Below are 27,886 nucleotides of genomic sequence, written 5' to 3'. Positions count from 1 at the left end.
CAATACAGAGGTCAATGCTAGCAGCAAACCACTGAACTGAGAACAGGACCACCTTGGGGGGGAATTAGAGGAAAGATTGAAAGAGTTGAAGGAGCTTGCAACCCCATAAGAACAACATTGCCAACCAACCAGAGCTTCCAGGGGCTAAGCCACTACTGAAAGACTATACATGGACTGACCCAGGGCCCCAACTGCATATGTAGCAGAGAATAGCCTTGTTGTGGCACCAGTGGAAGGGAAAGCCCTTGGTCCTGCCAAGGTTGAGTCCCCAGTGCAGGGGAATGTGGTGTGGGGGGTGGTAAGTGGGACGGATGGGGGGGGACACCTGTATGGGGGAGGGGGGAGTAGATGGGGCTTATGGACAGGAAACCGGGAAAGGGAATAACATTTGAAATGTCAGTAAAGGAATATATATAATAAAAAAATGTTTCCCTCTCTTTCTGTTTCTCTGTTTTTCACTGTTTAGCATCTTTTGATAGATGGTCTTAAAGTAAAACCATTAGTCTTTCCTTTTGTAATTTAATTATTTGTTTCTTTTTGGGAAAAAATATATGTTCGAGAGTCCAAAGATTTTGTACATAGATGGTATTATAAAATGTTTATTGAAACCAGTAGTGACTACATATGTCTATAATCCCAACACATGTAAGACTGAACTGGAAGACCAGGACTTCAAGACCGTCCTGGACATAGTGATACTTCAGGAAGAGATGTTAATTAGAACTCTCTAATCCTCAGTAACCAATTTTTCTTGGGCAGACGTCCCTGACTTCAGGATAGCTCCAATGTCTAATATTCACGATCATGTGTGGCATACCCCTCATCAAATACAGATGGCATTCCAGTTTGCTTTGTGTATGTGTCACAAAACAGTAACAAAAAAAAATTGGAGAAGGAGAGAGTCACACTCTGGGTCACAATCCATGATTGAGGAAAAGTCCAGGCAGGAGAACAAAGCAGGAACCTGGGTGTGGGAACGGAATGCTTCCTGCCTTGGTCTTTTACGTGTATTCAGCTCCCATTCCTCTATAGCCCAAGCCCTCCTGCCTGCAGACTGTGTCACCCATGGGTGGGCATCGTACATCAACTGACGATCAGGAAAATATGCCCACTGATTTCCCTACAGGCCAATCTATAAGACTCCCTCTTTCCGGTTCATCTAATTGACAACCAGGATTATCTATCCCACATACACTGTGCAGTAACTTGTGTGTAAAGAAGTCTGTGTGTAAAAGTCATATTTGACCTCTGAGCCAAGGTCATAGAAGCCATGTAGACTCCACCTCTCTTTAAATCATTGGTTCTTGGGCTGAGCACTCACAGTCAATTTCATTTTTTATTTTATTGAAAATACAGCTTCTTATACACTGTAATCTGATTATGGTAGCCTTCCCCTAACCCGTCAAGTTTCTACCCACCTCACCTCCCATCCAGACTCACAGCCTTTCTGTCTCTCTAAGAAAAAATTAAAACAAGCATCTAGGAATAGTAATAAAATAAGTAAAAAATAATAAGAATATGAAAAAAACAAACAAGAAAAGGAGCCAAATAAAAAGTGCCAGAAATACATGTAGGTGCAGAGACACACATTTGCACACACAAGAATCCTGTAAATTCAGAAGCCATAATGTACACACAAAGGACTTAAAAGGTAGAAAAAAAATAATGTCCTGGCTTAACATTATGAGAGCAAAACAAGCCCTGTAACTATGCCACTGAACTTACTTTGTCTTGGCCATCTGCTACTGGACATGCGGCCTTACCCTTAAAAGTAGTTCGTAACTGCAATAAGACTCTCTTGGAGAAAATTAACTATTCCTTTGGACGTGGCTATTGTTTGGAGATAGCTTCTGGGTGAAGGGTGGAGGCTTAAGTCCTTTTCTCCTTCTGGCTCTAGGTCGTCACCTGATGCAGACTTGCGGAGGCCCTGTGCATGCTGGTCCGTCTCTGCAAGCTCATGTGTGTGCCAACCCAGTTAGCTCGAGGTCTTGATTCTTTGGTGCCCTTCATCCCCTCTGGATCTTACCTTCTTTCTGCTTTCTCTTCCATAGAGTTCCCTGAGCTCTGAGGGGCGGGATTTGATGAAGACCTCTCTTTTATGACTGAGTGTTCCAAGGTCTCTCGCTCTCTGGGTAATGTCTGGCTGTGGGTCTGTATTTGTTCCTGTCTGCTGCCAGAGGAAACGTCTCTGATGATGGCTGAGCAAGACCTGTAAGTATAGGAAAATGTCATCAGGAGACAACTTATAGCTATGTTTCTCTAGCAGAATAATAGCATTGGCTTTCCCCCTAGGTCTCAGACCTGTCTAGCCTCAAGTTCTTATCAACACTTTAACAAATTATGGTCACTGTCTTTAACCCACATTTAGAATCACCTTATCATTCTCTACCAGAAAACCCAATGCTTTTGAGTTTATGACATGAAATCCCTGGAGCCATTGGAAATATGAAACACACACACATGTATGTATGTATGTATGTATGTATGTATGTATGTATGTGTGTGTGTGTGTATGTATGTATGTATGTATGTATGTATGTATCTCCATGGTGTATCATTGCATTTATTTAGAGCTGTCTTTCAAAGTGTTTTAGATTTTTCTATGCCAGGGTCATGTATTATATTGTTAACTTTGTTCCTAAGAATTTTATTTTTAGACATAGCCTGAACAATGAAATACAACCTTAAGAAAAATATAAATTTAATATAATTGCATAAGGTCCATGAAATTGATCAAGTCAGGTGTCTGGCACATAGGAAGCATGCAATACACTTTTAAAATCACACACATGAATGATTACATAAAAAGATGGACATCTACCACTCTCTTTCACAGGACCATGTGCCTGTCTACAAACTATTTTAGAAACCCCTTCTACTTACGTGTTTTCCCAGCCACATTAACAAATCCTCATGTTTTGAGTTCTTTGGAAAGAATGCCTCCAACAGAGTGACACCAGGGTTTAAACTTAGTTCCCAAGTGGTGTAAAACAGTATGTTACATGAACTTCTCTTCTTCCCCCAAAACTGCCTCTTCTCTGTGTCTTCACCTTAGCCCTATATCTGATCTCCTATGCAGCATATTCAGCTCTAGTGACTGCTCCCCATTGACTATGAGGAGCAAGAATGCTACTCTTTGCTGTGATGTAGATGACCGGAGACACACAGTTGATAAAGAGGGCCGTGGAAGGCTTCTGTGGCAAACCTTCCCCTCCCCCAAAAACCTTACCCCACAGAAGTAGCAGACAGCCGAAAAAGGAAGCCAGCAGAAAGAACTCTTAAAAATGTGATGGGGATGCTGAAGTTAGCCCTCTACAATTGATTGCTTCTGGTGTGGTGTGGGAGGGGAAGGACTCGGTTTCATTTAAGGGGCAGACCACTGAAAGTTTGACTATGGTTCAATGAGTATACAGACAACACAAATTGGACTTGTTTTTACGTGTACTTTTTTTTAAGTGGGAGGTCACAAAGGTGGGGCAGAGGACATGGAAGGACTGGACAGTGAGTGTGTTTAGGGTGTGAGATTTGAAATTCCCAGAGAATCAATAAAAATGTTATGTTGAGATAAAACAGAATGTATCTTTTCCCTGGTCTGTTCTATTGCTGTTACTGTTGCTTTTCATTTGTTATAAACCTTAGCCTCCAATTCGATGGAAAATACCAATAGGACTGTTGCAAAGAATCTTAGCAGGTTCTTACTCATAAGCCTTCATCCCCTGGTACGTGGATTTCTCAGAATTTTCATAGGCTTAATGCCAGACGTCTCCTTTCAACTGGTTTGTTAAGAGCCTCTCAGGCTCCTTGGCAATTTAATAGCTTTTGTTTATTTTTCAAAATCTTTGGAAGAAATTGTGTTGGAACCGGTCCAAGGGTGCACGCATCTCCTGTGGGTAAAAGCTGAAGTTTGCAAGAGGAAAACGATTCGAGCAGATATCCATCAAGGAACTGCCAGGAAGAGCGCTAGGAACCACAGGCATCCCATGGATGCTAGGAAATTCTCTGCCCTACATAGGAAAGAGTCTTTCGGGGTAGGCCTCAAGTATTCTGAAGCATTTAAAATAATTTCCTACATTTCATTTAAATCTTTTTGCACTCTGTGGCTATGAGTTCTGTGGGAAACGAGAGACGAGATTTGGGCCTTTCCTTTAATCCTTGAGTGGCTCACGTATAAGGAGGCCTTCTCTCTATGACTCTGTCACAGCTTACTTCTCCTCATATCCTTCAAGTTGGCTGACCACGTGTAATATGCGATAAACTTTCTAACACTATCCTGCTGTGAGCATCCAGTTCTTATAGAACACTGTTTGCTCACCTGGGAGGAATGCCTCTGTCAGCCATTGCCAAGGTCCACCTCTACCAAGCAGCTTAATGAGCGCAAGGGCATTGTGCGGGCAGCCCCATTTGGCTGTGACACATTCTGTATCCCGCGCACATCTGTGATACTGATAAAAAATGTTCTGTATGCTTTTTATTGTTTTTCTGCCCCTGATGTGAACCCTGAACTCTGACGGGATAAAAGCTTCACAGAATGTCAGTGAGCGCTCACTCTGGAGCAACAGCACCTAGAGTGCCCAAATCTAGAACTTAGTTCAGATCCTCGCACCAAGCACTCGTGGTTTGCAATTCGTGGCGCCCTGAGCAGGGTGAGACTGAGGCATAGGGAACCTACTGAGTAGTGCTGGAGAACCACAGGCACTGGGGGACTGGTTCCAAGATACAAGGGTAACCATGGCTCAAACCAAAAGCACAAAGGGAAACTACGTGCTCTCATTGTCCACAATGCTAAAAGTATCTGGAGAGAAAGCACAAAAACAAGATTTCTGGTGACCTGTCAGAATATATAGACATAGACTGTTACAGGCTGCCAGCACCGGGAAGGTTGTGCAAGAAGCAATGGGAAGATGTTTGCATTCTTTGAAACAGACTTTTATCATCAGCAGGGGGCAGTGATCCCACTAAATGTTTGATCTCTTTGCAATCTGGTCCCCTTAGTATTCAAGCCATTGCAAACTTGTGCTGCATTGGTACAAGAGGAAACCATTGGACACACAGCCTCTTGAAACATGAAATGTCCCTCATGGAGACTTTCTTCCCAGGAGATTATAGATTGTGTTCAATTGACAATTAAAAGTGGCCATAACTATGTACATGTGAGAGCCATAACTATTTTTTAACTGCTGCCTTGAGTTTGTCATTATTTTGGTTGAGGTATTTGAAAAAAAACTTTATTATCTTCTGATACTTGATTTTAAAAGGGAGTATATTTCTACATCCTCAGATAAATGTAGTTTTATTGATATGCCAAAATTGGAAAGGTGACATTCTTCTTAAAGGATAGTTACAGTGTGGGTATAAATTCACATTGGTAATCTTTTGCTATTACATGAAATTCTATAAATTTTTTTCTCATACAAGTAGGTGATTTAGTAGCATTATTATTCCTTAGAAATAATAAATTCCACTGAGAGTTACAGATCTCCTGAATGTTGATACATTACAGTATATAAATTGTTTCATAGATGTGTTTAGATGTTAAGAAACATTATGTCCATGCTGGCAAACACACTTTGTCCTCTCCCTTGAAAACTTTAATTTTATCACTGGCAACAAACTATCCATTGTTTGCCTTGAAATAAAATCACTTTGTTCATTTTTGAGGAAAGGTTTGATAAACAGCCAAGTCGGAAGATCCATACCCATGCTGGGGCTCAGAGCCAGGATGCTGAGTATGCTACGCAAGTGCTCTATTGGAGTGCCACACCACAGCCCACCATCCTTTAAAAAAGTGGCTCTAAACCTCTGGGTCACAACCCCTTTCACATGGGTCACATATCAGATACCCTGTAGTCAGGTATTTACATTACAATTTATAACAGTAGCAAAATGACAGTTATGAAGTTTCAATGAAAATAAATTTATAGTTGAGGTCACCACAACATGAAGAACTGTATTAAAGGGTCTGGTGGCGTTAGGAAGGTAAGAACCACTACTTAGACAGTGTTTTATGAAAGCGATACATTCCATTTACAAAGTGCTTCTCTTTAGCAAACCATAATACTCTATCAAGCCATAGCACAGCTACTTTTCCATTTGTCCCATAGATCAATTAGCAAAACATTCTCAAGGGTTGAAATGGAGTGGACATCATTTGTACCAACTACTCTATCAGGGATACATTTGCAGTGACTTTGCTTCTGGTGATGAGTTTGGGCTCCTCGACTGCAGTAGCTACTCTTCGATCCCTGCACACTTGTGTGCAGCTTTGGCTACCCTGCCTAAATTCCAAGAATGGGCCACACTACCAGCCCCCACCCAGAGAGTATTGGATCTGAGGATAAAACACACGTGCTCACACACGTGCACACACACACATGTTGTTCATTTTCAATCTGCCTTCTTAGTTCAACTGCTGGGTACAACTAACTATTCTCCCAAGGCTAATGTGCCCTTCCCAATACTCTTAGCTCATCACCTCTCAACCTGCCCTAGCTGTAGTTTTTCAGCCATCTTCAGTCCCAGGTCAAAACCCCAAACTCCCACCCGTAGAGATGACCTATGGCTGCTCTGCCTGAGATCTCACATGGCTGGTTGGCATTTCTCCCTTCAGGCATGATAAAAAACACCTTTCCTCTTTCTCTCTTGCATCTACTAGGTTTCCTGCAGGGATCCAGAAGTCCTGCCTGTTCCACATATTGACTGTTAGCATCTTTATAGGTAGATCAAGAACCAACTGGAGAACAGGACCTTAGCATCAGCTCCCCACCCACTTATTTCCATCCCTACACACACCTGTTTCCCGCTCAGCTTCTAGCAGTTACCCTTGACGTGACATATGTGAGTACTCAAAAGGTAAATGTGGTCCTTCTTGCCATGAGAACAGGTTCAATGCTCTGGTTTTCTGGAAGATTCTTAAGCATCCTCTTACCGAGCAATGTATGAAATTCGGGAAGAATTAATGGTTCTGTTAAAGTATGAATGAGGCTTTCTTGGAGAATACAAAGTTTAGAAGCATGTCTTATTGAATGTTTTAAAATGTTTATAGCTATGGCAATTAAATAATGAGATCTAAACAAACAAATTAATAAGCTTGCAATATAATAATATATGATACATTAGTGGTGTCTACCAATATATATTGAGAATGACACCCCCCCACATTAGTCCTCATGTACTATAGGGATTTTTATTTATTTTCTGGATGAAGTTGTAGATGTGTTGGGGTGTCTGAGTTAGGGGTTATGTGTGTCATAGCGTGTGTGTGTGTGTGTGTGTGTGTGTGTGTGTGTGTGTGTGTGGTCAGAGGCCACTTCTGGAGAATCAGTCCTCTCATTTCACCACATGGGTCCCAGGGACCCAATTTAGATAATCAAGCATGATATCAAGTGCTTTAATCTGCTGAGCTATCCCACCAGGGAAGATTCAGAAATGTACTACAATTAAAAACGATCATTTCCCCAATATTTTAACAAAGGGGGGGACATTATGTTTTCCTCTGATTTACACAGATGCCACTGAAACCACAATTGCTTTTTCAGTTGAATTTCAAAGCCACTGTTTTACTATTTACATCTTATTTTCACCAAAAATGCTTTCCAGACTAAACAGCATTACAACAAATCATATAAGCACTACAAAGTTACCATCTTAACGACTTCATACGCCCAGTGTACAATGTAATGAAACTGAGCACATTTGTCTCAGAGCAGCCATCAGAGCGAATGGCACTTATAAATTCAATAGAAAATTCAAATATGTAACCAAATCTGCAAAGCAATGCCCATTATTAAAGAAATGCTAGAGTTTCAATAAAATATTATCCCGAGATTAAGATCTCACAGATACACTTCTAACACAAAGATTTGTGGACCATATTTTAAGATATATTTATGCAAAGTTTACATGGTTTCCTTTTATAACCCAATGATTTTCTTCCAGATTTCACAGCAAAAAGAAAGTCATTCATTGATCACGAGACAGACTGCTACATACTAAGAATATTAAATGTTAAGTTTGTAATTCTAGTATCATTCCAAAGACATTTTCATAAATCTTATACAGATATTGATAAGACACCAGCTGTGGCAGAGATTAAGAAAACAAATGACAGTATTTTCTTTAATGAGTAAGATTTTCAAGGGCTTCTTAGTAGTATTAGAAGTTGTCACAAAACATGTTTAGCAGAATCATTGTAAACACAGCTCTCTGTGTTAGCTGGCCACACTTCTGCTTGCTCTCCCCAGCAATTCTTCCTTATTGTTCTCTTCTTAAAGGTTACTGTTTCTGGGCTGGAGAGATGGCTCAGTGGTTAAGAGCTCAGTGGTTAAGAGTGGTTAGAGGTCCTGAGTTCAAGTCCCAGCAACCACATGGTGGCTCACAACCATCTGGAATGGGCTCTGATGCCCTCTTCTGGTGTGTCTGAATAGTGTAACAATGTACTCACATACATAAACATAAAGTAAATTTAAAAAAAAAACTCTAAAAGGAAAAGTTCCTCTTTCCCTGGCATCCAACTTCTACAAATATCTATAACCAGACAGCACATCTCACACTCAACTTCGTTATTTCCTCCTCTCTACTTTACTGTCTCTGTCATTTTCATTTCTCTTCTTTCTTTCATTACATAGACAATACTTGTGCATTATTTATATAATTTGATATTATTTGATTATATTAATAAAATTAAATCAGATCAGACTCCCTCTACATAGCCCTGGCTGGAAGTAAAAGTGTATGTCCCCAAGCCAGACTCATCATTGTTTTAGAGGACAATGGGGAGCGAATAGAGTGTTTTATCACTGTACTAAGTGTTCGTCCCTTCTTTCATGCTTCCTGTTACAGTACTGGGAGGCCAGATCTTTGGGGTTCAGACTCCATTTTAGAGAAACGGACCTAAGGTTGACAAGTCAGCACCTAGCACCAGTTTCCAGGTTATTCCCCCAACAAATCTGTACCCCCACGTTACAAGTCTGACCCTGGCACTTTACTCCCTAACGACTACCAATAAGGAGGAAAACCGAAGTTAAGTCTATGGTTTGGCTTTCAGCACCAGCCAGTTATGTTAAAGGCCATAATGGTTCCCCAATCAGATATGTGCCAGGCTAGATACCCCCTTCTTGTCTCTATAAATGCTTGCCTAAAACTTAATTTAGGGCTGCCCCCCTCCCATTCTGCTGCATCAGAGATGGTGGTGTGGCCCAAGCTGGAGCTTGAATAAAGAGACCCTGATGTGATTGCATTGGAATCGGCTCCTTGGTGGTCTTTTGTGGTTCATGAGCACTTCCTGACACAACAATACCAAGTGTTACTGTGTCGCCTTCTTGCAACAAAACACCAAATTCCAATTCATGAGTAGCTGCCCCCTGTCAGATAACTCAAACATGTCCCAAATTTGACTGTGAGGATTATCCCATCAAGACCATAATTTTTTCGGTTTTCTTCTTGTTTTCTTTCTGCACTGGTTACTTTTGTGTTACTGTTGGGGGTTGGGGGGGCACAACAAACCTCATAGACACAGCAGAAGAGAGGAAGGAGTTATTTTGCTTGCAACTTCCAAGGGTCAGTCTGTCAGAGGAAGGCATGGATGGACGAAGGCTTGGTTGAAGGCAGGCCTGATCCAAGGTAGGGCCAAGGGAGCCATGAAGCCTTGGGGAGGAGGGCTGGAGCAAGAATAGGGTCAAGGCAAGTCCGAACCTGGAAATTTCATCTCGAGACCAACAGGAGTAGGACTCTGTCCTCCCTGCCCTGGGTCTGAATGTCCCAGCACGTGTAGACCTGTGCCCCCACCTTTGCCCCACCAGAAGAGGCCACATAGCCCAAAAGCCAGGTTAAATTTTCTTTCCCCTTACAAAGTCATGTACACCTGGAATTGCAAATGAGGGATCCTCAGCACCTTAGCCTCAGCCAATGAGAACTTCTGCCACTCCGCAAAAGTTGAAATAGCCTCCGTTCCTCAACTAAAGAAGCTGCTTACTGAAGCCTGCCTCCCAACAAATCGTCACTTCACTCACCTGTTGTGTGAGCTCGCCATCACCCCCAGCCTTTCTGTCTTGCTTTCCCTGTCCGGCCACCAGTCTGATCACGAGAGATCATGCCGTTAAGGAAGGGGAACAGACTCTATCTGTGGGGGGCTAGGATGCTCCTTTGGCATTGGGTTAGGAGATAGAGAACGGGATTGTCACAGGTGGTGTGCTACAATCTTAAAAGACACACCCCCTAATGGTCTGCATCTAACCAGTAGACTCAATGTCTTAAAGGTTCCCGAGCTTGTCAGCTCAGGATCACCACCTGGGGACCAAGCATTGAAAATGTGAACTTGGTGGAAACACTTAGTTTCAAACCCTAACACCGTCCTTTCATCTGGAGCATTTACCCATGTCCTTTCAGCTCTTATAGGCTCCCTCTTTCTACCCTGGGACTTTCTATCTTCAACCTGATGGAATTCCCATGAGCATTTTCATATTTTGGAAAGAAATCAACAAAATTCTGCTGTATCTCTTACACTCCCAGGTAGACTTCAGTCTTTGGTTTGTTTTGCTGTTTTGTTTTAGTACTGGGTCCCAAATGCAGCACATAGACAGAGCTAGGCAAGCCTTCTACATTGAGCTCCTCTCTCAGGCTCATGCCAAGCATTTAAAAACTCAAGTTATCTTTACAACAAATTGATTTAAGGAGAAATCCAAAGTCTGTCTTGTTTTTCTTCCTGAAACTCACCTTGGAATCGTGTTGCTTTGACCTCAACGGCCTATGCTGAAGTTATTAAGGCCAAAATTCATATCCAGTCTCTTAGCTGACCTCTAACAATGGTGGTTTTAATGAATCTTTGCTCTGTGAACCTCTCTACGTTGACCTGTGGAACAGGGCTGTCCATTAGCTAACCACATCTCTGCCTGCTTTGCTCTCCTCAGGGCCTCTGCCTTATGGGCCCTCCTCCCAAGTCTGCTTTCCATGAAACATCTGTACGTGGATGAAACATCTCAAACTCACTGACAAAATTCATGTCGTTATTCTCTTCAACCCTTCCAGTCCCCTGGGTATTTTTCACCTCAGCTGAAGGGCTCCAGCTCTGAGCGGTCAGTCTCCCTCCTGGTGTCACAGGGCCTCCTGTTCCTAAGTGCTTTAAGAACACCCTGTCTCAGCTGCCACTTAGTTTTTTTTTCTCCACTCTGAAATTGAATCATTGTTTCTTCTAGTGTTTAAAGATGATTTTGTTAGTCCTTCGTCTATTTTGTTACTCCTTCGGCTAAAATGCAGTGATATTGCAAAAACGGGACAATGAATTCAAGTTCCCCACAGGACATAACCCCAAAGCCTGTACCCTCTTTCACTGTCTTATTTTTCAGGTCCCTTTCTCCATACCAACCACTCTCCAGGCAGGAAGAAATCTCTTAGGACTTTTTTTCCCTCCTATCCCCATTAGTCCCTCAACAAGCTATTAAGTCCAGTGCTGCCACACCAAATGGCACTGCCAGGGACAATGTCCTGAAGGAAAGACTCTGGCTTCTGTGTAAACAAAAGCCGTTTACCAGAAAAGTGGATCTCCTAAGATACATTTCTGTTTACCCAGAATCCCCCTTAATCTACCCACAAAAGTCCACTACCTCTGGCAAAGGGTTCTAGTTTCTGGTCAGTCTGAACAGCCTGAATTAGCTCAGCTGAAAGCCCTCACCCTACTGACTGCCATATAAACTCTGCTTGCTTCTCCTCCATTTTTGTTCTTCTACACTACCCCACCACCATGCCACCCCGAGGAATAGCTTGGCAGTTTGTTCCCCAATCAACTTTTTTTTCTAACTACAGAGTGGGCCAGTGGGTAGCTTCAGTAAGCCCTTGCTTACAATAACCTGTCATTTTCCCCATAAATTATTTTGCATTCTACCTCACCTCCCCGCCAAAACCTAAGGTTAATGTAGGTTTCCTTGATGTGGACGCATGAAGAAGTCTCTTCCTTACTTTGTTGTTTCTCCAGCTTTTGCTCAGGAGACTCTGGCAGACCACCTGGAAGTGCCACACTTCCTCAGGCACACTGGGCACTTCCGCAATGCTCTTTTCAGAAGTTTTCTGTCCTAAGAGGATGAGGAAGTGTCCATTCCCAGGTGTGAGGATGGCGTTTCGCTTGCCTTCCTGCCTTATTCTTGAAAGGAAGCCTTGGAACCTGTGAAGTTGCTCCTGGATGATATCTACAACCAAGGTCTTGACATTTACTTCTCAGGAAGTGATGGGATGCCTTGGCCACAGGATAAGATTCCTACAAATGACACAGAAAGGAATACCTGTAGAGATAAGCTGTCCAGGTTGAAGCCGACGGTTCAAGGTCAGAGAGAATTCCAAACTATCCTAGCACACTATGGCTGTAACCTAGGCCCAAGGAAAGATAAACTGCAGAACCACTGTGGACCCCTTGAACACAAACGACATCTTCATCTTACCTACATAAAGTTACAGCCCACTCCCTGCCCTGAGCTCCCTCTACCCACAGGCCCCCTTTTCCATGGAGACTGCTTGAAATAAACAGTCCAGTCTGTTGAGCTAGACTCTAGTCTCTTTTCTGCCTCTGTCTCTCTATAATGCCTCAGACATCTAGCGGAAAGTCCCCCAAGATTATAAAAGTAATAGAACTTAAGTTTTAACTTTCCGTGTTGCTGGTGTCCCTTCACTTATGATTACTGTTAATTGATACAGTCATATGTGAAGTCTGGGTAATTGAACAGAAGTACAATTGGAAAATAACTTGCTAGCTGGCTCCTCCTATGGGTCAGCCACTGTAATCATGACATACAGTAAACAAAGCCAAGACTGCACCTGATCTGTCACAATCATGCAGAATTCCTGCAGAGCACATCACTCTGTTTAATACAGTGGCCGGTTTTGTCCTCTTTTGCTTAATACTCATATATTCTTTTTTTTTGCTTTTACTACTAATATATATTGAAAGTATTTAAGCTATAAATACTTTTCTATTGACTAAGTTATCTATTCACTTTCCATCCATCTCTCCATCTTAATGTATATGAAATTGTGCATGACACTTTAAATCTGGATATATATATGTATATATATATTCATAACTTGGTACATCTCAATATTGAAATCTATTTCCAGCACAGGTGAGTCATTCTAACCTCCAAGGAAGGAGCAGGAAATGAGTCTCGTTTTACCTCAGCACAGGAGAAGAGGCAAAGCACTGGAGTTGGAAAACAACAGCAAGTCATCATCAAGAGAGCAGAGAATGCTGTTCTTGGCCAGTCATCACACAATTTGCAAGCAGATCATATATAAATATGTACAAATATAATATATGCAATTATAAACATATATTAACAACAACACACAAATACAGAGAGACAGAGAGAGACAGAGACAGAGACAGGGAGAGAGACAGTTTGATCTTCAAAGGGGACCTTGAAGTATAATCAGCTAAACAGAGAATGCAGAAAATTTAACATAAGAAAGGATTAGATTTCTTGAGTAAATACATAGCAATAGAAAGAAAATGAAAGAAGGGAAGGCAGAGGGAAGGAGAATGGGACAGAAAGAGGGAGAAAGTCATAATTAGGGTTTTCTAAACTTTTCCCATTTGGTACTTCTTTTGTGCAAGGAATTTCTATGCAATCCCAGGTATGTATATTAAATGCACATGCGAATCTAGTATTTATTAACAATAACCAGTAAGAAAGCTTATTTTCTGATTCTTGGGCATACATATAATTCTACCACTAATTAAAGATTAAAACAGATCGAATATTAATGAGATTGATGCGTTTTTGTCCTTTTATAAAGGACTAAATCTTGGCAGAGTGCTTGATATGTCAGGATGTGAAGCTTCAACATTTTCCAGAGTTGATTGATATTTTGATTGTGCTTCATCAATGCTGAGATCGCCACTTTGAAGACCAATTTGTAGCACAGAGCAGCAGAAGTACATTTAGTGGCATTTCAGAAATTGCTGGAAAATGGCAAGTCAAAAATCCATTTAATTATTTGTGTGTGTGTGTGAGAGAGAGAGAGAGAGAGAGAGAGAGAGAGAGAGAGAGAGAGAGAGAGAAACTGAAGTGGGCATCTCAAATAACAATCTTAAAAAAGAAACAAAGCTCTAACATCACACAATACAATCAAAAGATTCCAAATTTAACACAAGTATTGAGAAAGACGGCAGGGAAATATTAAAAGCCTTCTTTTCTCATGAGTGAACTACAGTAATGTTTCTAAAAGAGCAGGAAGCATTGTACTGTAAAAACATTACAATACATTGAATGGAATTGAGGAGGAGGACATGGCTACTTTTATAGTATGGAGATTTCTATTGTACATACAAGGAGAAAGCAGGCAGAGAGGCGAGTCCAGGAGGAAGATGGCAGGCAAACTCAGCCAGACAATGAGAGGAGAGAGGGGAAGGGAGAGTAAGAGAGGAGTCCCAGTCTAAGAGGCAGCCTGGGCCAAGAGATCAAGAGACTGGTGTAGTCAAAATGACTGTGTTGTAAAGCGAACAGGCTGAGGGAAGGAAAGTGAAGTCCAGCCCCTGAGAGGGAAAGGGTTAAGTTAGAGTAGAGGGCAGTGAGAACTGCTAGGAGGAGCCACAGGTACCAAGTGAGACTTGTCCAAGTTTGAAAGTTAACATACCTAATGTAGTATTTGCTGGTATTTTTAGGCATAATGGCTTGCAAGGTGCACACGGGGTCTCAGAACGAAGGCTACAGTGAAATTGTACAACTTGATAGGAGTGAGCAGCCAGCTACAGCCCAGGTCTGTTAGGCATTTAACTGTGGGTTGATCTGCTTGGGATGTGTTCAGAAAACTTTCACTGCTGCCAATCATTTTTGAAGCCCCGTATTCATCTCATGATGCCCATGTGGGCTGGTGAATCATTGTTTAAAACCTGAGCTACAGAGCAGGAGAATTGCAGGATATTTTAATTGATCAAGAACATGTGAAAGCCCCCATGAGATGCAACTTAGAACCAATCCACCATGGAAAGGGACGGAATGCATCCATCAATCAAATCTATTGATCAGGGGCTAGATGACAGCCCTGAAGAAGCAAGGACACGGCGAGTTTCTGATGATATGTGCAACATTGAGCCATTGAGCAAGGCACCATGAGACTGCCACATTGTCCCTCAAGGACTCTGAAGCCTGCTGGGGATCTATTCGCCACAGCCAAGTTGGAATAAAAGGGTTAGCATACAGTAATTGTTCAGATACAGCCTGTGAGGTCTTTTTGTCTTCCACTAACTCCAGACAGAAGGTCTTCAAGGCCTAGGCACCTAGAATGTCTGTTGATCCAATACAAGAAAACGAGAGGATTGAGCCCAGTCTCATAAAGCCATAGCTGAAAATACGTATCTCGTGTATGCGTATTGGTCTTTTTTTCACCTGGTTTGATAGCTTGGCTGATTTGTGCTGTTTGCCTTCTGTCTGGTTCTCTCAGAGTATCTCTAAAAGATGTAGACCCGGGATATTACCGCCTGCGGTTGTAATTCTCCATCCACAATTCACCCCGTAGGTTCCAAACTTATGTCTGTCCCTGCCTTTACTTTGTAGTGAAAATCAGAGCCCCTCAGAGTAAAATAAAATAAATAGTTTACTCCTATCAGCACACAGTGTTTTCCTTTACTTGCTATGCAATTTCAGGTCTAATGACGGTCCAAATATAACTATACGCAAAACACTGAAAATAGACTGGGAAGATAATCATGAATATGGTGATTAGGGCAGTGCTCAAGGTCACAAGTGGTCTAACTAGCAGCAGCAGGTAACATAAACGTGACCTCAAGCTGTCAATCACCTTACAAAACAAACAAAATAAAACTGTGAATGGGCATGTTCCAAAACACAATATTAAATGCCATCTTCTCGTAAATCGTTTCAGAAAACCCCTATACCAGCGGCGCTTTGAATGAGTTCTCTCCCATGATCCTCAGGGCATGTATGTAAATATGTCTTCCCTAATTGGCTGGTGTTTGTGGGAGGACTAGGAGGTGTGACTTTAACGGAGGAAGTAGTCACTGAGGGAGGGCTTTGAGGTTTCAAAAGACTCTCACCATTTCAAGGGTGGCTTCTTGGATTCCTGTTTGTGGTTCATTACGTGAGCCCTGTTCCAGCCCTCTGATCCCTCTGCTCCACCATTATGGACTCTAACTCTTTGGAAAGGGTTAGCCCAAAAGCCCGAAATAAAACTCTTTCTTCTCTAAGTTGTTTGTCGTGTTTTATCACAGCAATAGAAAAATAACGAATACAGCCTGCCTTTTTCAACTCAAAACAAGACTCACTTTACCCCCATTACTGGCTTACAGAGGGTCCATTGGACGTTTTTAAAGCCAAGGAATACTTAGTTGACAAAGGAGTGGGGTGTAACCTACCTAACCATTTCTGCTTATTCTAGATTCGTTTGTTTAAGAATAGCACACTAGGTTGGGGATTTAGCTCAGTGATAGAGCGCTTGCCTAGCATGCGCAAGGCCCTGGGTTCGGTCCCCCAGCTCCGGAAAAAAAAAAAAAAAAAAGAATAGCACACTAGATGCCTCCGCTTACTTTGTGCTTATGTGTGATAGGTTTTCGTCTGAACTGCTCTTAATCCTCACAATAATCAGGAAACACAGAAAGTGGGGTGGTTCAGGAGGTCATTTACCCAAGAGCAAATGGAAGCCCCGTTCAGAGGTGTTGCTTAGGAAGTGGGAGGTGCTGTGTAGCTTATGATCCTAAGGACTGTGGGAAGGGTGTTCAGGTTCAGATTATTCTTCTTGTCCTGGTCAGTCTGTGATGCCAACAGAAGAGCAGCTATGTGGTTAAAAATGCAGAGGTGCTTCTCAGAGGAAGGGTTTTGAGACCCCTGACTTCTGTGCTATCCCACCATAGACAAAGCCACTTGTCTCAAATGTTTGTAGATTGCAGATTGAGATGACCTCATCTGCACAATGAAGACTTGATACCTCCCTTGTGCCAGGACAGTCACATTTGCTGTCCTGGGATTTTGAGGTGCGTGTTGAGTGGTGAAGGATGGGAAACAGATGGTGCAAATCCAGGACCAGCATTCTTGCAACTGAGGGAGCAGTGCTAACTCAGGGAGCTTATTCTTAGAGTCTATTGCTCTGTGGGTAGCTATCCAGTCTTCTGTAAATTTTGTCAAGCTCTTAAGGCCTCCCTCCCAACACTCCCCATATTCCTGTTGTAATACCCAAAGAACTTTCCAACACAATGACCTTCTCATTACCCAATCGCTGTTGTATTCACCACCCATAGCACACAATTCGACATGGACACTCTCCAAGTCTCTCCGTCTATCTTTGCCCTTTCTATCATGACTCTTTGGTTTCTCTTAGTACTAAGTTCACATCCACGTACTCAGTAACTTGATGGGTAAACTCTTAAAACACATCAAGACGGGAAGGGTAGTCAGAAGTAGGTGTTCAGTGAGGAAGAGAGAAGAAGTGACTATAAACCTCAAGGCATACAAAGATCTCTCCTCTCACTTTGCTTCAACTGCCTGTGGCCAGGAAATGCCGTCATTCTCCACGGGACATTTATTCATATGAACAAAAAGTACACAAAACATTTATGGCAGTCGTGTCAACCTATGCCCACTCAAACACGCCTTTGAAGAAAAGAACTGGGCACACTAGCATTCAGCGGAATAAATTATGAGCACCTCCTTACTCCCATACAAAAGAATCACGTAGAGTGGGGATGTTTTCTTTCCGTAGTAATGATTATTGACTATACCAAGAAAAAAAGCTATAATCCATTCCATGTTGTAAATGTAACCTTTTAAGACCCGTTTCAGTTGTAGGAGAACTGGCTATGCTCCCCAGGTTGCAGAGATCAGTGTATTTCACAAACGGTCAAGAAAGGTATGAACTTTTGCTATGCCAAGTTCCCGGGTGCTGTTGCTCCTCTGAGCTGCGAACTGACAGAGTGTTGATTATTTGCAGAGCGCAGCTGTTCTCAAACTGAATCCTTAGAAAATGAGGGACTCTTCAGGGGAAAAATTGTTTCGAACTTTAGAAAACAGTGTTTGGCGCAGCGCAATGCTAACAGCTTTCTACTGGCTTGTATGCAAGTCAACAGGTGACTTTCAGCCAACACAAAGCCAGCCTGTTCCCAGAACCTGCCACGCCCTCTCCATACCTATCATTTTGGGCACTTTCCCGAGGGCACGTTATTACTGTAGTGTGCATCAGGGAAAACTAAATTAAGCACAACCTGCTTTCAAAAAACTTTATTTAAAAAATCCCACTTTGAAACCAGTAATTGTCTGTGAAATCATTCCATCTGATGGACATTTATAAACAGCCTCCAAAATGACATTAAGAACCACAGTAGGTGGAATGTATCTGCAATCATAGCTCTTCCTGAGGCTCAGGCAAGTTTGAGGCTAAAAATCGTGGCAATTCAGTAAGACCCTCTCTCAAAGTCTTCCTGGCATGTAGGAAGCCTTGGGTTCAACCCTTAGTATCACCCAAAGACTATACATGGACTGACCTTGGGCTCCAACCTCATAGGTAGCAATGAATAGCCTAGTAAGAGCACCAGTGGAAGGAGAAGCCCTTGGTCCTGCCAAGACTGAACCCCCAGTGAATGTGATTGTTGGGGGGAGGGCGGTAATGGGAGGAGGATGGGGAGGGGAACACCCATAGAGAAGGGAGGGGGAAGGGTTAGGGGGATGTTGGCCCGGAAAACCGGGAAAGGGAGAAAGGGAATGACAATCGAAATGTAAATAAGAACTACCCAAATTAATAAAGATAAAAAAATAAAAAAAAGACATGGGTTTTTTGTTTTGTTTTGTTTTGTTTTTGTTTTTGTTTTTTTTTTTTTTGATGAGTTAATCCAGGAACCATGTAATGAACTCCCAAAAGAAAAAAAATTAGTGAGTAGAAGAAATAATGCCAGCTTACTCAGAAATAAGACTTAGAAGCATTAAGACCGTCACAAATCCAAGGTCCTTGGGTGATTTTCCTGATAGTGGCGAAATTTTAGGATATAGTCTTGAGTTTTCTTCTCTATCAAGCTACATGACTCAGTTCACATGAAAATATTATTATTTCTGTGAACTGCTGATGGGTAAGAATAATATCAAGCAGGTAAGAAATATGACACGAGGTAGCAAAAGTGCGTAAGATGTTATAAACAAGCATCATATTCTTGTCCTTAAGAAGATTAAACACAGAAAGCATTAGTGATACTTGTCTCTCTGACCAGTATGTGTAGACTGCTTGAAGAGGCGGAAGTCTATTTCTATTTCTTCTTTAATGAAGTTTCTTCTTATCCAAGATTTTTTTTAAAATATATTCATGTTTTTTTTTAAAAATCATAGAATATTCATAGCATCATAACAACAGCTAGAAACATTCTTTGGCTCCCATAAATTTATGAGCCTGCTGGCAAGTAAGAACATCATTGACTTCTTTCAAAGTCTGATGAATTATCTCACCAGGATACAGCAATGTTCCCTCCAGATAATTGAACAGCCCTATGATGCATTGAAGGAAAGCAGCCAGAAGCAGATTTGAACGCTATGGCAACGACACATCGACACTGTCTTTTCAACACCTGGGAGACGTCAGTCACTTTTGGACTTCCTCTGTTAGTAACGAATTTAGATGTCTAGCAGCAAAGGGGACGCTTTAAACATGGCTAACCTAGAAAGCAGCCTGTGTCATCCAAACACTTAAATAGAAAGTGTCAGCCTTGGCAATGACGAGGAAAAGAAATACACACAAGTCCACGCATTGTCCTCCCAGCCTTAGGTAGGAACGGAGCAACAGAAAGCTCCGGCTGATGACTGGCTTGTTCGCCCAAGCGGTTACGCAAAAGATGTCAGAGAAGAAAAGGAGTGTCTCATCTAATTAAGTGACATAAACCACCTCTCGTAATCTAGCTGGCCACCTTGCACACTTCCAGCTGACTGATTAATCTCCCTGGTGTCTTTACTACCTTGTGGATTAGAACGTATAGTGCATGAATATGTTTACCTGGGTGTTTGGGATGATTAACACTACACTGTATGTATGTATGTATGTATGTTTGTATGTATGTATATATGTATGTATATGTATATATTTTTTCAATTTTGTTTATTTTAGAGATTGTAATCTAATTACATTTCTCCCTTCCCATTCCTCCCTCAACTCCTCATAACCCCTTCCCTGCTCTCTCAAATCCATGACCTCTTTTTCCTCATGCACTGCTATTGTATGCAAATATTTAAGGCTTTTTTTGTTGTTGTTGATCTACCTAAGTAAAGGACAATACGGTTTTGTATTAACACACATTTTCACCTCTTGGGAAAAAAATAATTGAAAAGCTGAATGAGGAGATTGTGAGATATTTAACCTTGTTAAAGAACTGCTCCTAAAAGTAATTGCTTCTTTTTGTATCCTTCTCTGGAGACAAGTGCCCCAGAGTTATCATATCCTCAATGCCATTTGATGTGGTCAAGAATTTCAGATGAAATATTTGATTAGGGTTTGTAGCCATACCTCATCACGATTTTCATTTACATGCCCCGAACTACTGGTGGATATTAAGCAGGGACTTGGTGTATGAACGAATTGTGAATAGTGTTTTCCCAGCACACTGCCTGCCTTTTAATTTCCTTGTTTGCATTTTCATTATTGAATATTGATAGTTCTGGACACGAGTCCTCTTTCATGTGTCAAATTTGGAATTTCCCCCCTCCAGTTTGTAACTTGTCCCTTTATTTTCTTAAAGGTATTTTCTGAAAAAAACAAAACAAAACATTTACAACTAATAAGTTATCTATGCAAAAGAAGTATATAAAACAATTTTATTTCTACATATTAACAGTGAAAATATGGATGAGAATATTTAAAACATATGTTAGGTATTTGACAGGAACTCGAAATGGTGAAGTATTTATTATAGTACAAATTGGTTCTGGAGAAGATATGGCTGAGTGGTAGAGCAGTTGACTTGAATCTCAGTGATTCAAGGTTCAATCCACAGCAACTCACACACAGACGCACGCACATAGACACACAAGATACACACACACACACACACACACACACACACACACACACGGAGGCATCACAAGAACTTCTGTAACTCTAGTTAAAGATAAGTGAGGACCACATGTCCCATGTATTTTCACGTGTCAGTCCTCCATTCCAAGACTGTGACCTCATACTCTTAATGTTACTCTATCTACCGCTGGGCCGGTGCTCTTGGCTTCTGTAAGAAGGCAGGCTGAGCAAAGCATTAGTAGTAAGCACTCCTCCATGGCCTCTGCATCAGCTCCCACCCCCAGGTTCCTACCCCACTTGAGTTCCTGCCTTGGTGTCCTTCAATGAACTATAATGCTAGGTATGTAAGCCAAATAAACCCTTCCCTTCCCAAGCTCTTTGGTCATGGTGTTTCGAAACAGCAACATTAACCTTGACCAAGACAATATGCGTGTGAACCTGTCATTACCTAAAAATAAGTGTAGTTAAAATAAAAAGGTACCTTGTATGAAGTGTGTTTTTGTAATTTTGATTAAAAGTCAGTCTGCAAGTCTTTTTATTTTTAAATAGTTACGCTTTTACTGCTATCTTTTACAAATCTATCCTGTTGTAGTAATACATGCCTGTAATCCCAGAATTTAACAGGGACTAAGACAGGAAGACAGCTGCTAGTTTGTAGTCTGTGCTACATAGGTCCTGATTCAAAGACAAAACACAACAAAACAATACAAACAAGCAAGCAAAAGAACTGAGGCAGCAGCAGCCGCAGCAACAATAACAAAAACAACAAAACAGCCTAGAAACAAGGAAATTCTGGTACAAATCTTTCTTGCCTCCAGTTAGGCAAAAATTTCTTTCTTTTTAAATTTTATGAGATTTATTTTAGTGCTTTTAAATTGTGTGTGTGTGTGTGTGTGTGTGTGTGTGTGTGTGCGTGTGTGTGTGTGTGTGTGTGTGTGTGTGTGTGTGGTGTTTACAGGTATGTGCATTGAGTGCAGATGCCACACAGGCCAGAGGAATTGGGTCCTCATGGAGATGGAATGATGGGTATCTGTGATTCATGTAGATGTTTGTAGTCAAATTTAGGTCCCTTAGCCTCTAAGCCATCTCTCCAGCCCAGAATTTATTTCTTCATTATGCTTGTTATCCACTAATACACTCATTGATTCCTTGGGTGTCCTTGTCAATGGGTATGTAAAGTGACTTACCTTGGGCAGTCTAATTTAGGGAGTATGTGCATTGCATCGAACTCTGGACAGAAAGTTTTCATAGTATTAGTAGGCTGTAGTGATGCTTCCTCCCTTGTTTCCTTGTTTCTGATTCTCTCTCTCTCTCTCTCTCTCTCTCTCTCTCTCTCTCCCTCTCTCTCTCTCTCTCTCTCTCTCACACACACACACACACACACAACATACACACACTCACACACACATATTCTCATTTAAGAGAATTTAGTTTTGTTGATCATTTCTGTCTTCTAGTTCATTATTTCCCTTTCTAATTTCTTGAAGTTTTAGCTTGCTCTCCCGTTTCCCCTTTTCAAGGTTGAAACTGAATCTATTGACTCACTGCCTGTTTAGCTATTATAGGTGTTTCATGCTATAAAGTTCTCAGGAGCTCTCAAAAAGGTGGTCCCTCACAAAATTTCACTTGTTAAGTTCTTATTACCCTTCAGCTAAAAATACATTCTAATCTCTTACTGATGTTGATCAATGGTAAATTCAAACGTGTGTTATTTAACTTTTAAATGCTGAGGATTTTCTGGTTTTGACTTTTGATTAATTACATAAACAGAAAGTATGCTTTTGTTGTATTAGATTATTATAAATTAAACTCAAAGCTTCAGTGCTGGAATCCAAGCCTTTGTGAGGCTGAGGTCAGGCAATAACAGGTTCAAGGCTAGCTTGGGCTATACAGTGAGAGACTACCTCATAAACAAACAATAGGTCGTGATAGCAAGCTTCTGGCACAGTCCTGTCATTGATCAGCAGGTCGCATTTGTCTGCTCTGGCTGAGTAGACAGGTGCCTGCCTCCTTCTTCACCACTCAATAAGTGGAGGGATCAAGAGATGATTGGATCCTGGGAGGTACAGACAACCCTAAAATGAAACAGACGCGCGCACACACACACACACACACACACACACACACGCACGTGTGTGTTATATGTATATAACACAATATAATATATGTATTATATTATATAGAATATGGTACATATTACATATAATTCATATATTGTACATATTTTTTCTCACAGTACTACCAAGGAAGGCACAGGAGATTTGAAAGTGTACAAGACTTCTCTATATAGAAAGTTCCAGGCCAGCTAGAGCATTAAAGCATGAGGCTATATATCCTGACAAGTTGTATGTCAACTTGACACAAGCTAGAGTCATCTGAAAGGAGGGAATCTATAAAAGTAACTTTTATTGGCCAGGGCAATTGTCATCTCTGATGCTCACTGCTTCCGTTTGCTAACCTAGGCCTTAGTCCTGGAGGCTTCTAGCCTCGGTACAATCTTATTTAGGTCTAGAAGGTTTTCAGCTTCGAAACTTGCAGCTGAATAAGCTCGCCCTTTCTAGTACAGTCTGATCTCTGGCTGGCTCAAACTCCTCTCCACACCAATTGATTCTCCCCCTCTCCCACCACCACCACCACCACCACCTGAACTGCTCTGCTTGACCTCAAGCTAACTCTAGCAGTCTGTTCTAATCTTCTGGCTCCTGCTCATTCCCTGTCCCGTTCTGTTTCCACCTGTGTCTAGCTTGTTCTCTCTGCAGCTGTCTCTAAAACTCTCCTCCCACTAGAAGCATCTCCTTCCTCTCTCTGCCCTGCTTCCTTCAGCCCCTTCCCTTTACTCTCTTTTCTTGTGAGCGTTGGGTATATCCTGTCCTATCAAATCTTTCTCTGATCCGTCACTCTGTCTGCCACTCAATTAGACATCACTTTCAAACATGGGTGCTTTACTTTTCAAACTACCTTTACCTTCATTGTTTTGGATACAAGGCGTGTACTGAGGTCGTCTGTATTCCTGCCAAGGGGGTTAAAGGTGTGAGCTAAGAACTGAGCCACACAAGTAGAAACAGGGCTTTTCAGTAACTAACACAGCCTTGGGGTTCACGGTGTGATCGAATATCCTGCAACATGAACCTCAAATGAGAAAATGTCTCTCTAAGATCTAGCTGTAGGGTATGTTCTTCATGAGTGACTGATGGGGAGAAGGCATGGCCCATTGTGGGTGGTGCATGGTCTCTGGGCTGGTGCTCTTGGGTTCTATAAGGAAGCAGACGAAGAAAGCCATGAGGAGCAAGCCAGTAAGTAAGCAGTACCTTTCTATGGCATCACCTCCTGCTTCCAGGATCCTGCCCTGTTTAGTTCCTGCCTCGACTTCTCTTGATGTTGAGCTCTCACTTGGAAATAAAAGAATCTCTCCTCCCCAAGTTGCTTCGGTCATAGTGTTTTATTGCAGTAATAGAAACGTAAACTAAGATACAATGTAACATGGATGGATGGATAGAAAGGTAGACACATAAATAGATAACAAATATACAATATACATGGAGATAGATAAATAGGTGACAAGTGTAAAATACACATGGGGGCAAAGTAATTCTGTTGCATACCTAAACTTAAAATTAATGCATTTTAACATAAAAGGAACTTTAAGCCTATAAATATGCTGTTACCTGTCTATAGCACCATCATGCAGGAAGCTGAGATCAGAGGATGAAGGATTTTGTCTAGCCTGGGACACATTGTATGACCCTGTCTAGCCTGGGACAAATACCTTGATCCTGTCTTGAAAAGAAAACAACAAATAAATGCAAACACTAATAATTTGGCCAATGCTGTTTAAATTAGTTGGCCGTGTTCCCCTCTGCTGTTTACCCTGAGTCTATCATCCGTCACCATAGTGATTGAAGGCTGAGGGCACACTTAGCTAGTATGTCTGTGAGAAATAACTTTGATTACCCTCAGGCTCCTGCCTGGAAATTTCATCACCATCTTGGAAAACAAAGATCACGCAGCAGAACTGACTCTGCTTTTCTCATCTGTGCATGGTTACATTCTCATTTCCTTACCAAATCTTCCCCCCTGGGAGATCCATCATGATTAGCTAGTGACGATATCTCCTGCCTGGAGTTTTGCTGTGCTTACACAAACATCTTGCAATGTATCAATGATTTCGAGAAGACGAGGGAATTACTGAGCTTTTCAGCTTAGAAACACATTTCTTTCTCTCTTTTTCTTTTCTGCATTGTAGTTTGAGGGGTAATTTTTCAGAATAGAAAAGCTACTAAAATAAATGTTCTAGTTCTCTGTAGAGTTCCAAGAAGTTTTCAAATATCAGAGACTGCTAATTGATAGGTATATTGACTTCGTTTTTAGTTTTACAACCGTCAAGAATTTTTATTGATATCTATACACTATATTTGATATATATTATATTTATATTACTCCATATATATTTATCTACAATAATATAAATATATAATTTATATGATATATTCCAATGAAATCAACATCACATTCTTTCCCCTCTAATTGATCCCATATCTCCCATGACCACTTCTACCTTCCATTGTCACATGCTCTCTCCTTATTAAAACTCACTGAGTGCACTCAGTGCTATTGGTATGTGCATGCATGATATAGGACCATCTACCCGATCATGGATAGTTTCGGGGTCTCCATGTCTGAAGACAGCTTATTTATTCTTTTTCCCTGTCAACTGCTCGTAGCTTCTCAGCCAGAGATGCAGCTTTGTGAGCTCCTCCCTCTACCTCTGTCTCAGTCATTGTTCTACTGATGCGAAGAGACATCATGATCAAGGCAGCTTATAAAAGAAGTCATTTAATTGGGAGCTTGTTTGCAGTTTCAGAGGGTGAGTATGTGGTCATGATCATAGCAGAGAGGATAGGCATGGTTCTGGAACAATAGGGGAGAGAGAGAGAGAGAGAGAGAGAGAGAGAGAGAGAGAGAGAGAGAGAGAGATTGACTGACTGACTGAGCCTGGGTTGGGCTTTTGAAACCTCAAAGCCCACCTCTAGTGACACACTTCTTTCCATACAGCTGCACATCCTACTCTTTTCAAAAACAGTTCCAACATTTGGGGACCAAGCACTCAAATACATTAGCATACACACACACATATCTATACATATATATGCATAGTTAAAAGCATACACAAATCTTAAAATATGTGTTTCAAACTAGAAATGTCTCTGAGACGAATGCCCTGAGTCTTAATCACTTTTCTCCTACCATGACAAAACACCATGGCAAAGGCAACTCATAAAAGAAAGCGTTTAATTTGAGGCTCGCGGTTCCAGAGGGTGAGTCCATGACTACATGGTACAGTGCACGGCAACAGTCAGGCAGGAAAGGCTGGAGTAGTAGCAGAATGTCTACATCTGATTCACAGGTAAGAGGCCGAAAGAGAGAGAGAGAGAGAGAGAGAGAGAGAGAGAGAGAGAGAGAGAGAGAGAGCCAAGCTCACTCTCAGTAACATACCTCCTCTAACAAGGCCACACCACCTCATTCTCCCCAAACAATTCCACCATTGGAGGACAGAGTATTTAAACCTATGAAGTCTATGAGATCATTCTCATTGAAATCACCACACCTTGGAAGGATTTTTCTTTTTTCTTTCTTTGGAGAAAGTTGTCTTTGTTGCCATATTGTTTTTCCAACAAGGATACATCACTCATGTAACTAAACATCCAATAAGCACAATATCGTGCTCCCAAATTCTCATCCCTTCTTCCAAACTAAGGCCCTCGCCCTATCTTTGTGTGGTACTGGGAACTGGATTTGATGCTAGACAAATGTTCTCTAGTCACATCTGTATCCCAACGACAAACATATTCCCACTGGATCAGTTCCCGGTGTCTCAGCCTGGCGTTCAGAATGTGTAGCAGTATATCCAAAACTCTCTTCTTTTCCTCTTCTATGGTAGGCCCTAGTGATCTGGGACAGTGTGAATACACATCCTTAAAGTTGGGGTGTAGGACTTGCTTAGCAAACCAATAGTGGTGCCTACACTTCCTCTCGACTGGCAATTAAACATCATTACAAAGTGATTTTTCGAACTCTAGTCAATGAGCCCTTGCTAAGCCTCTGAAAGTGAGAGAAAGTGGTTCATAAAATAACCTGGGGATTTTGAACATTTGTGAAACACTGGTGCACTGGCGGAGATGTACTCTGCTTGGTCTCAGCACTGACCACCCCCCACCCCGAACTTTCGATTTCCCCATGAAGTTAAATTAGAAGAGGCTACAAGGAACTCCATTTTAATAGAATATCATGGTGCCTAATTGAATTTGGCTCCTCCCAAGAGCCCTGAAGAGGGCTTTTTGGCCCTCGGATGTGTTACTAATGTCACATTTCCTTCTGAGGTAGCCGAACCTCAGGAATATTAATTATGAGGTGTAGATGATTTTAAGGAGTAGTTAGTTCAGTGTTCTGGAACCCGAATGTGAATTTGGAGCTCCTAGTGAGTAGAAGTCAGTGTTCTCTATGGCAGCTGGATTTTTTATTGGATATTTTCTACTTACACATGTTATTCCCTTTCCCGGTTTCCCATCCGTAAGACCCCTATCCCATTCACCACCCCTTCTTCTATAAGGGTGTTCCCCCTCTCAAACCACCCTGCTTCCAACCTCCCCGCCCAGACATTCCCCTACACTGGGGGGTCCAGCATTGGCAGGACCAAGTGCTTCTTCTCCCATTGGTGCCCAACAAGGCCATTCTCTGCTACTTATGCAGCTGAAGCCATGGGTCTGTCCATGTGTACTCTTTGGGTAGTGGTTTAGTCCCTGGGAGCTCTGGTTGATTGGCATTGTTGTTCTTATGGGGTTGCAAGCCCCTTCAGCTCTTTCAATCCTTTCTCTGACTCCTCCAACAGAGACCCCATTCTCAGTTCAATGGT

The 27,886-nt window shown here is 41.7% G+C and overlaps 1 long non-coding RNA gene across 13 annotated transcripts in view; it reads left to right on the top strand.

Annotated features, from left to right (window-relative positions):
• Positions 1-16,184, top strand: part of LOC108351529 (uncharacterized) — an 83,576-nt gene extending 67,392 nt beyond the window's left edge. For 3 of the 13 annotated variants that reach the window (XR_015625870.1, XR_015625869.1, XR_015625873.1), the window contains 2 exons: positions 2,052-2,211; positions 13,099-16,184. This is a non-coding gene — a long non-coding RNA (uncharacterized LOC108351529). Of the gene's footprint in view, positions 1-2,051; positions 2,212-11,965; positions 12,525-13,098 lie in introns of those variants that run through there. The other 10 variants (XR_015625886.1, XR_015625879.1, XR_015625878.1 and 7 more) reach the window with 5 other exon arrangements.
• Positions 16,185-27,886: the final 11,702 nt, after the last annotated feature.

Source organism: Rattus norvegicus, chromosome 7 (assembly GCF_021556685.1).
Source record: "Rattus norvegicus strain SHRSP/BbbUtx chromosome 7, alternate assembly SHRSP_T2T, whole genome shotgun sequence".
NCBI lineage: Eukaryota > Metazoa > Chordata > Mammalia > Rodentia > Muridae > Rattus > Rattus norvegicus.
Note: the sequence above shows the minus strand (reverse complement) of the source record. Positions and strands in the feature narration are given on the sequence as shown.